Here is a 9,285-nt window from a genome sequence, read left to right on the forward strand (position 1 = left end):
ACCGCTCCTTGGAAACTATAAGGCAATCCTACCCTGTCCTGTAGGGTTGCTATGAGTTGGAATTGACTCCATGGCAATGGGTTTTTGACTGGCTACTTTTAGGGTCTGTGTGAGAGCTCATAGGGGGCGTCTCGGAAATGCACTACTTTCCTGTCAGATTGTTGGAGGGAACGAAAACAGCTTCAGAATCAGTTAGGTCTAGGCCTTTTTCCTTCATATTTTATCCTCTGCGAGTGGGCGCGGGGTTAGTTTAGCCATTTTAGAGGCGAACAGACTGAGGCTGCAGACAGCTGAGCAATGTGCCGAAGCTCACGTGGCTAGTAAATGGAAGCACTGAGAGTCAGATTTCAGTCTCCTTGGCTCCAGAGCTCATGCTCTTCCCGCTCAAAAGCTCATCCTGCCTCCCCTGCCCCCACCCCAGGCTGGTAAAGGGGAAAGAGTGGGTGAGTCACCCAGCTACCCGCCAGAGAATCGTGGGGAACACTTTTAAGCCATTAAAACTTTATGTCTAGAAACGCAATCCTTTGACCCATGGACTGAGACCCCTGGATTCATTTACATTGTTTTTTTTACTTCGTGCAAACAGTCCTCATTTCATGGAGAATGAAACAGAGGTCACACAGGGAAGGAGTGATGAAGTCAGGACCAGATAAGGTTCTCTGGACTCTGTTCACCACACCACTCTTGCCCCTCTGTGTAGAAATCTGCACTGGTGAGAGAGTGGAAGCTTCCAGATGATGAAGCCTTGTTTGTGGGTATTCTGTTGTAACTCGTTAGCTGCTGTCAAATTGGCCCCTGTTCATGGAGGCCCCAAGTACGATGGAATGAAACGCTGTCCAGTCCTGTGCCATCCCCACCGTCAGTTGGAGATCAGACCATTGATTTTCAGGAGTAGATGGCCAGGCTTTTCTTCCTAGTCCATCTTAGTCTGGAAACTCCACTAAAACCTGTTCAGCATCTTAGCAACACGCAAACCTCCACTGACAGATGAGTGATGGCTGAGCGTAAAGAGCATTGGCTGGGACTCGAACCCAGGTCTCCCATGTGGAAGGCGAGAATTCCACCACTGAATCACTCATGCCCCCAGTGGATTTCTAGGAGTGCCTGAAGCTGACACAGTGTGATAAAAACGGTATCTTCTGTAAACTCTGGTAGAGACTTTCTGTTGCTTATGGTTTTGTTTGTTGAAAATTGCTATGAAAGCAGTTACTTGAAACTCTTTCAATTGGATTAGTGTTTGGGAAAATGTCCACAAAGGGAATTGCACTGTGTTTGAAAAAGATCTCTCTGCCACAAATCTAGGAGGTGTGAACTGAGTAAAAGAAAGGAGACAAGAAAATACCTGTCTGAATTTCCTGGGGCTGCCGTAACAAAATACCACAAGTGGGTAGCTTTAAAGGGCAGAAGTTTATTTTCTTACAGTTCTAGAGGCTACAAGTCCAAATTCAGGGTTTTGGCCACACTGGTTCCTTCTGGGGCCTTTGGCAGAGGAACTGTTCCGTGCCTCTCTCCCCGTTTCTGGTGGTCGCTGGCCATCCTTGGTGTTTCTTTGCATATAGACAGATCCTCACACTGCCTTCCTGCTGTGTGTGACTCTGTTCTCTCCTTTTATACGTCACTTCTCAGAAGGGATTAGGATTAGGAGCCACCCTATTCCGGTACAATTTAACTGACAATATTGGCAAATCAAACAAGGTCACATTCACAGGACTTCCAGTTATGTTTTGGGGAACACAGTTCAGTTCATAACAATACCTACAATGTTTGATTCAGTCAAACAACCGAGGGGCTGGTTTGTGTCTCAGAACAACAGCCAGCACATATTGGTACCCATTGTTTGCTAAATGTAACCCTGCCCAACCTCTAATGATCAGGGCAACATTCTGGGGGCAGGGGCCGCTGTTATTGTTCCCGTTACATAAACGAGGAAGCCAAGGCTCAAAGGGAGATGCTTCTTGCCCACCATCACCACTTTATCCTCGGACCCCCGTTAAATTGGTGTGACTCTAGGGCCAAAGCTCAACACGGTGGTTTTCTGGCAGGGTTCGAACCCCTGCTGAGAATGTGCATGTCTAACAAGTTCCCGGGTGATGCTAATGCTGCTGCGGCTGCTGGTTGGGGACCAATTCTGAGAACCGCTAAACCAAAACCAAACCCTTTGCCATCGACCCTACAGGACAGAGCAGAACTGCCCCATAGGGTTTCCAAGGAGCAGCTAGTGGACTTGAACTGCCAGCCTTTTGGTTAGCAGCCGTACGTCTTAACCACTGTGCCACCAGGGCTAGTGATTCTCAAACTTTATTACATATAAGAATCACCTGAGGATTTTTTGAAACTGCAAATTCTGATTCAGTCTATCTAGGGTGGAAATGCAAATTCTCAGCAGGAGTTCAAACCCGACCAAACCAGCTGGAAGCCCTGTTTCAGGATACCCAAAATCCGGCAGGTTCAGTCCTTAGCCATTTATTCTGATGGCAATTCTACCACAGGTAAACCCAAACCGAACCTGCTGCCACTGAGTCAATTCTGACTCACGGCGACCGCGCGTGTTGCGCGGACAGTAGATCTGAGCTCTGCAGATTTTCTTGGCTGTAATTTTTACAGAAGCAGATCATCAGGCCTTTCTTCTGCAGCACCTCTAGGGGGTAGAAACTGCCAACCTTTAGGTTAGCAACAAAGGGCAAACCACTGGCACCACCCAGGGGCCTGCATGCGCATAAGGCTTCAAACCTGTTTAAAATATTTAGCACGTTGTGTACCTTTTTATCTCAGTGCTTTCATTACCACAGTATCTTCGAAACTGGGGCGGAGGGGGGGCTGACTGTAGCTCTTACAAGACGAGCCTGTTACACTTGTGCTAGCACTCCATCTTTTAGAGGTTCTTTATTCAAATTACTAATCATTTAGAGCATCACTAGAAGCCTTTCTCCCTCGCTCCCCATGCATGCTTAACCTAATTAACTGTAAATGAGGAAAACGCTATCCACATTAAAAGAAAATGGTAACCTATAAATTATCCCACTCTTTCTGGTGAAGCTAAGAACCCCTTTAGAAAGCTCAACCGTGGGGGCAGAGCCTCGGTTTACATACACACAGTGCCCCTTCCCGGCCTGAATGAGCCACAGAAGCTTCCGTTCATGGCGGATCTCTTTCCCGGTATTTATTATAACATGTATAATTTCCCTACTTGCCCCCCTTGGTGTTTGCTTAAAGGAAACTAGAATAATAAAGCAGGAAACCTTCAAAATGCCCTCAGGGGAAGAAATGCCACGGGGGTAGAAAACACCAAATGGCATCCTAGACTTCCCCCCCACCCCCCCACCCCCAGTACAGGAGATCCTGATCCTCACCTATTTCTCACGGACAAATCCAGCCCTGTGGAGCGAGGAGTGTCTTCAGAGCCACAGTTCACAGACCCCAGGATAGTCTCACTCGGAACTGCTCCATTAGTTTCGTCAACACAGATGGGGCCAGGGCTCCTGAAAACTCCCGTTACAAAGAGCACCCACTAACACATTCATCTGAAAGCCCAGATTAATTTATCAAATGATCCTAGATTTGATCTGTGAGAGCCAAGGGCAGGCCTCTGGCAGAAGAGTGTGGGGAACAGAAAATCAGTTAGGGGGCAGGAGCCAAGGCTGGGAGTATGGATCGCCCCCAGGGGAAGCTGTCGGGGAAAGACCCTGAGCAGCTGTGTGGCAGAGTGGAAGCCAGGCGCCAGGGATGAAGTGGTGAGGACAGGGGCAGCAGGACCAAAAGAAGAATTCCCTGGCCCTTCAGCCTTGCTTGTGTTTGTCCTGTATTTAATACCGTACACGGGATGAATAAGGTTGTAGATAGATAAATAGACAAGTAGCTGCAGTGACTCATGGAGACTTTATGTGCAGCAGAATGAAGTGTTGCCCAGTCCTGCATCATCCTTACAATCACCGGCATGTTTGAGTCCAGTGTTGTGGCTATTGTGCCAGTCCTTCTCACCAAGGGTCTCCTTCACCCTCGCTGCCTCTCTCCTTCGCCAGACATGGTATCCTCCTCCAGCAATTGATCTCTCCTGATGACATGTCTAAAGCAAGCAAGTCGGACAGTGTTCTGTTGTGATCCATAAGGTTTACATTGGCTAATTTATGGAAGTAGATCACCAGGCCTTTCTTTCTAGTCATTCTTAGTCTGGAAGCTCCACTTAAACCTGTCCCCATGGTATTTGAAACAGGTGAATGGGTGGATTTCAAATACCAGTGGCATAGCTTCCAGCATCATGGCAATACAGAAGCCACCACAGCCTGACAAGCTGACAGAAGGGTGGTGGTCTAAGGTTGTAGTAACTAAGAAAACGCAACTGGTATAGATAATTCCTGATTGTCTTCTCTTCTGTGACCCCCTTACTCCTGTTAATCTTTGCTCTGATTGCAGAGTTCATAAGAAGCCCTGGGGGGACCTCCAGTCTTCGGGGGCATTAGTAGAAGGGTCCTGCGCCCAGCGTTGCTGTGGATATATGCCTTCATTCTTACCCTGGCTCCGTATGGTGGGGGATAATGGAAGCTATGCTCAAGTCACTGGGGGATGCTGAGTCCATGCAGGCTTCATATCCATGTGTGCAGTCAATTCTTGATTATCCACACCAATGGTCTGTGACCCTGGCCTAGGCAATCCCAAGTAATTGACAATCCAAAAGGAATTTCTCTTTGGCTTCGGAATATGCACTGATTTTTCCAGCTATAAATTCCCTTCTCCCATTTACGCTTTCCTTGGTAGGATATTAAGAATCATTTATGTTCCTTTAGCTGGGCACTTGATTTGAGCAATGGCTTGAAGTCGGTTTCAGATTGGAATTTGCCTACTCCATAGACAAATGATTACCTCACAGGCAGTTGAATTTGACAGTACCATATATTGCACACACACAAAAAAATCATCTGTCCAGGCTGGTGTTGCTCATTCATTCATTCACTCACCCATTTGATATACTTTTATTGAGCTCCTACTGTGTGCAGGCTTGGTACTATGTATTCGGGCCATAGAGGTGAAGGATGGGGTCCTAGCTGGTGAGGGGTTTACTTTCTAGGGGACTAAACGGAATAGATTTTAGGTTCTTTCTCTTGAGCTGCATGTGCCCACTGCATATTCCTTTAACACTCCCATTTTCAGCTTAGCATTTATCTGGCTCCTTTCCTTTGAGAAGTTTCAGTATTTTGCAGGAAGAGATGTAGGTGGTTGCTAGGTTGGTCAGGGCCTTCCAGAAGTGGAAAGAACCCAGGCCACTTCCATTTTTGAGGATCCAGATATACTAAAAATGGAAAAGATACCAAAAAACAGGTGCCAGGTAAGTGGTAGATTTTAAATGTTTACATTTGATAAGTTAATATTTTAACACTCCAGAATTATGTAGCGAATATGTGACTTTATCTGGAGAAAATATCAAAAGTCTAAATTCAGACCCTCCACTCGCACTTAACCTCTACCTTCAGTTAGGCCCTAACTGGGGGGAGGGAAGTGGACATGGGACTGAATAGGGGAGTCATTTTAATGGTCAGAGGAGCCTCTGCAAACACGCAGCACAGCTGGACCGTGGCTGTGTGCCCTGTGGTTACAGAATAGTTCTCAGCAAAACAGACACATCTTAAGTACTTTGATTCTAAAAGCATAAATCAACTTGTTTCCACAAAGTCTACCTGTCCCCATGGCATAAGAAGGACCCTGATGGAGTGCCCAGCTACAGACCACCTCTCTGTCAAGCCATCCCTTCCCAGAATTGCCACACACACACACACACACACACACACACACACACAGATATTAATCCTCAGTTCTCTTGTTGAAAAGCTCATGGAGGATGAGGAACTTCAGGCAATGTAAAAATTAGGGGTAAAGGTTAGAGGTTGCTACTCATCTTACACCTGAATGTTTGTGAAGGCGAAGTAATAAAAACAGCCCACTAACGTTCTGGTGACATCTCACCTATTTACAGTAGTTACGATGGGTGTCGTACAACTGATTTTATCGCAACACTCATTGCTTGTTAGCAACTTTGCAGGGATTCCCTCCTGGAGATAGAACAATGAGATGTTTGTAAACTGGCTTTTCAGATAATATGTATAAACAAACACACCACTTGCCTTCTCGTCAGTTCTGAGTCAGGGCAACTTCAGGTGTGTCAGAGTAGAACTATGCTCCACAGAGTTTTCAATGGCTGATTTTTTGGTAGTAGATAGCCAGATCTTTCTTCCAAGGAGCCTCTGGATGGACTCGAATCTCCCAACCTTTCGGTTAGCAGCTGAGCACTTTAACCCTTTGCACCACCCAGAAATGACACCAGGAGGCATTTTCTCCCTGTGTCTTATCCTCTACTTAAATGTGCAATGTTTAATCATGCTATGACTCAGAATTATTAACTCCCACCTCCAAGATCCTGGGTCTCCTGTGGGTCCAGAAATGCAGAGTCGTTTGGATGCTGGAGATGGAAAAAGCCTTGGGCTAATGTGTATTTGAAATATCTGCCTAGTAGCCAGGATTATAGCCTCGGCTCCGCCCGTGACAAATGTGGGAACTTCCTGGTGAGGTTCTGCCCTGGGCCCCGTTCACACATGACTTACCTTTTGCTTCCTGGTGGACACAGGTGCCTGCTCCTTTTCCGTTTCCTTTGGTGTTCCCAATGCTTCATTGCGAAAACTATTCCTAGCACCTAAACCAGAAAAACCAAACCTATTGCCCTTGAGTCGATTCCAACTCATAGCGACCCCAACACCCAGTTCTCTCTTTTTGCTAGTTATTTCCAACAGGAGTGATTCGTAAGTCACATAACCCAGAAGTGAAATTTTCGTGGTTGCTAAAAAGACACTCAGAAGTCAATCCTTTAATGCTCACATTTCCCACAGGAGGACTTGGGGTTGAGAGCACACTCTTGTTCACTGTGTGTGTGTTTGCAGGTTTGTAGGTCGAACCACAAGAACTGGAGGTTGGAAACCACAAGAGGAACGGACTTGTGGTTGTGGTTGTGGAGCTGCAGGAGGTGAGAGGAGAAGGCCTCACTAGTCCAGCTAGTGGGGAGGGATGAAGATAGTGCCAACTTTTATAGAGTCAGGGTCATTTGATAAAGAATGTGATGATTTTCTGTCCTTTGATGGCAAAACTCATAGTTTTACTAAGAGCTAACATTTAGCCCTGGTGGCACAAAGGTTAAGGACTTGGCTGCTAACTGGAGGATAGACAGCGGATCCACGGGAGAAAGATCTGGTGATCGGCTTCCATAATGATTACAGCCTAGAAAACCCGAACGGGCAGTTCTGCTCTGACACATGGGGCTGCTATCAGTTGAAAATTGACTTGATGGCACCCAACAACATTTAGCAAGCATGTATGATGGCCAGGCACTGTGTAAGTGCTTTACATAAGTGCATCTCATTTAAACTTAACACCTCTTTTTTTTTTTTTAATTGTAGTTTAAATGAAGTTTACATTTCAAGTTAGTTTCCCATACAAAAATTTATACATACATTGTTATATGACCCTAATTGCTCTCCCCATACTGTGACAGCACACACCTTCTTTCCACCCCTGATTCCCCATGTCCATTCAAGCAGCTCCGAACCTTCTCTGCCTTCCCATCTCACCTCCAGACAGAAGCTGCCCATTTAGTCTCTTGTATCTACTTGAGCTAAGAGGCACACTCCTCACGAGTATCACTTTATGTCCCACAGTCCAGTCCAATCCCTGTCTGAAGAGTAGGCCTCAGAAATTGTTTTACTTCTGGGCTGATAGAGAATCCAGGGGCCATGCTTTCCGGGGTTCCTCCAGTCTCAGTCAGACCATTAAGTCTGGTCTTCTTACTAGAATTTGAGTTCTGCACCCCACCTTTCTCCTACTCCATCAGGGACTCTCTGTTGTGTTCCCCGTCAGGGTGGTCATTGGTGGTAGCCGGGCACCATCTGATTCTTCTGGTCTCAGGCTGATGAAGTCTCTGGTTTATGTGGCCCATTCTATCTCTTGGGCTAATACTTCCCTTGTGTCTTTGGTGTTCTTCATTCTCCTTTACTCCATGTGGTTGGGACCAATTGATGCATCTTAGATGGCCGCTTGCAAGCTTTTAAGACCCCAGATGCCACTCATCAAAGTAGGATGCAGAACATTTTCTTAATAAGCTTTGTTATGCCGATTGACCTAGATGTCCCCTGAAAGCATGGTCCCCAGATCCCTACCCCTGCTACTCTGTCCCTCAAAGTGTTTGATTGTATTCAGGAAACTTCTTAGCTTTGGTTTAGTCCAGTTGTGCTGACTTCCCCTGTAGTATATGCTGTCCTTCCCTTCACCTAAGATAAAACTTGCCTACTATCTAGTTAGTGAATAACCCTCACCCTCCCTCTCCACCCTTGTAACCATCAAAGAATGTTGTCTTCTGTGTTTAAACCTTTTCTTAAGTTCTTATAATAGTGGTCTTATACAATATTTGTCCTTCTATGACTGACTAAATTCATTCAGCATAATGACCTCCAGATTCCTCCATGTTACGTTTCAAAGCTTCATCATTGTTCTTTATTATTGTGTAGTATTCCATTGTGTGGTTATACCATAATTTGTTTATCCATTCATCCATTGATGGGCCCCTAGGTTGTTTCCATCTTTTTGCTATTGTGAACGGTGCTGCAATGAACATGGGTGTGCATATATCTATTTGTGTGACGGCTCTTATTTCGCTAGGATATATTCCAAGGAGTAGGATAGCTGGATCGTATTGGTACTTCTATTTCTAGCTTTTTAAGGAAGCGCCAAATTGATTTCCAAAGTGGTTGAACCATTTTACACTCCCACCAGCAGTGTATAAATGTTCCAGTCTCTCCACAACCTCTCCAGCATATATTATTTTGTGTTTTTTGGATTAATGCTAGCTTTGTTGGGGTGAGATGATATCTCATTGTAGTTTTGATCTGCATTTCTCTAATCTCTAATGATCGTGAGCATTTCTTCATGTGTCTGTTAGCCACCTGAATATCTTCTTTGGCAAAGTGCCTGTTCATATCCTTTGCCCATTTTTTAACTGGGTTATGTGTCTTTTTGTTGTTAAGATTTTGCAGTATCTTGTAGATTTTAGAGATTAGACACTGATTAGATTTGTCACAGCCAAAAATGTTTTCCCAGTCTGTAGGTTGTCTATTTACTCTTTTGGTGAAGTCTTTTGATGAGCGTGTTTGATTTTTAGAAGCTCCCAGTTATGTAGTCTCTCTTCTAGTGCTTGTGCATTGCTACTTATGGTTCGTATTGTGTTTATGCCATGTATTAGGGCTCCTAGCGTTG

The sequence above is a fragment of the Trichechus manatus genome, unplaced genomic scaffold (genome assembly GCF_000243295.1).
Source record: "Trichechus manatus latirostris isolate Lorelei unplaced genomic scaffold, TriManLat1.0 scaffold00255, whole genome shotgun sequence".
NCBI lineage: Eukaryota > Metazoa > Chordata > Mammalia > Sirenia > Trichechidae > Trichechus > Trichechus manatus.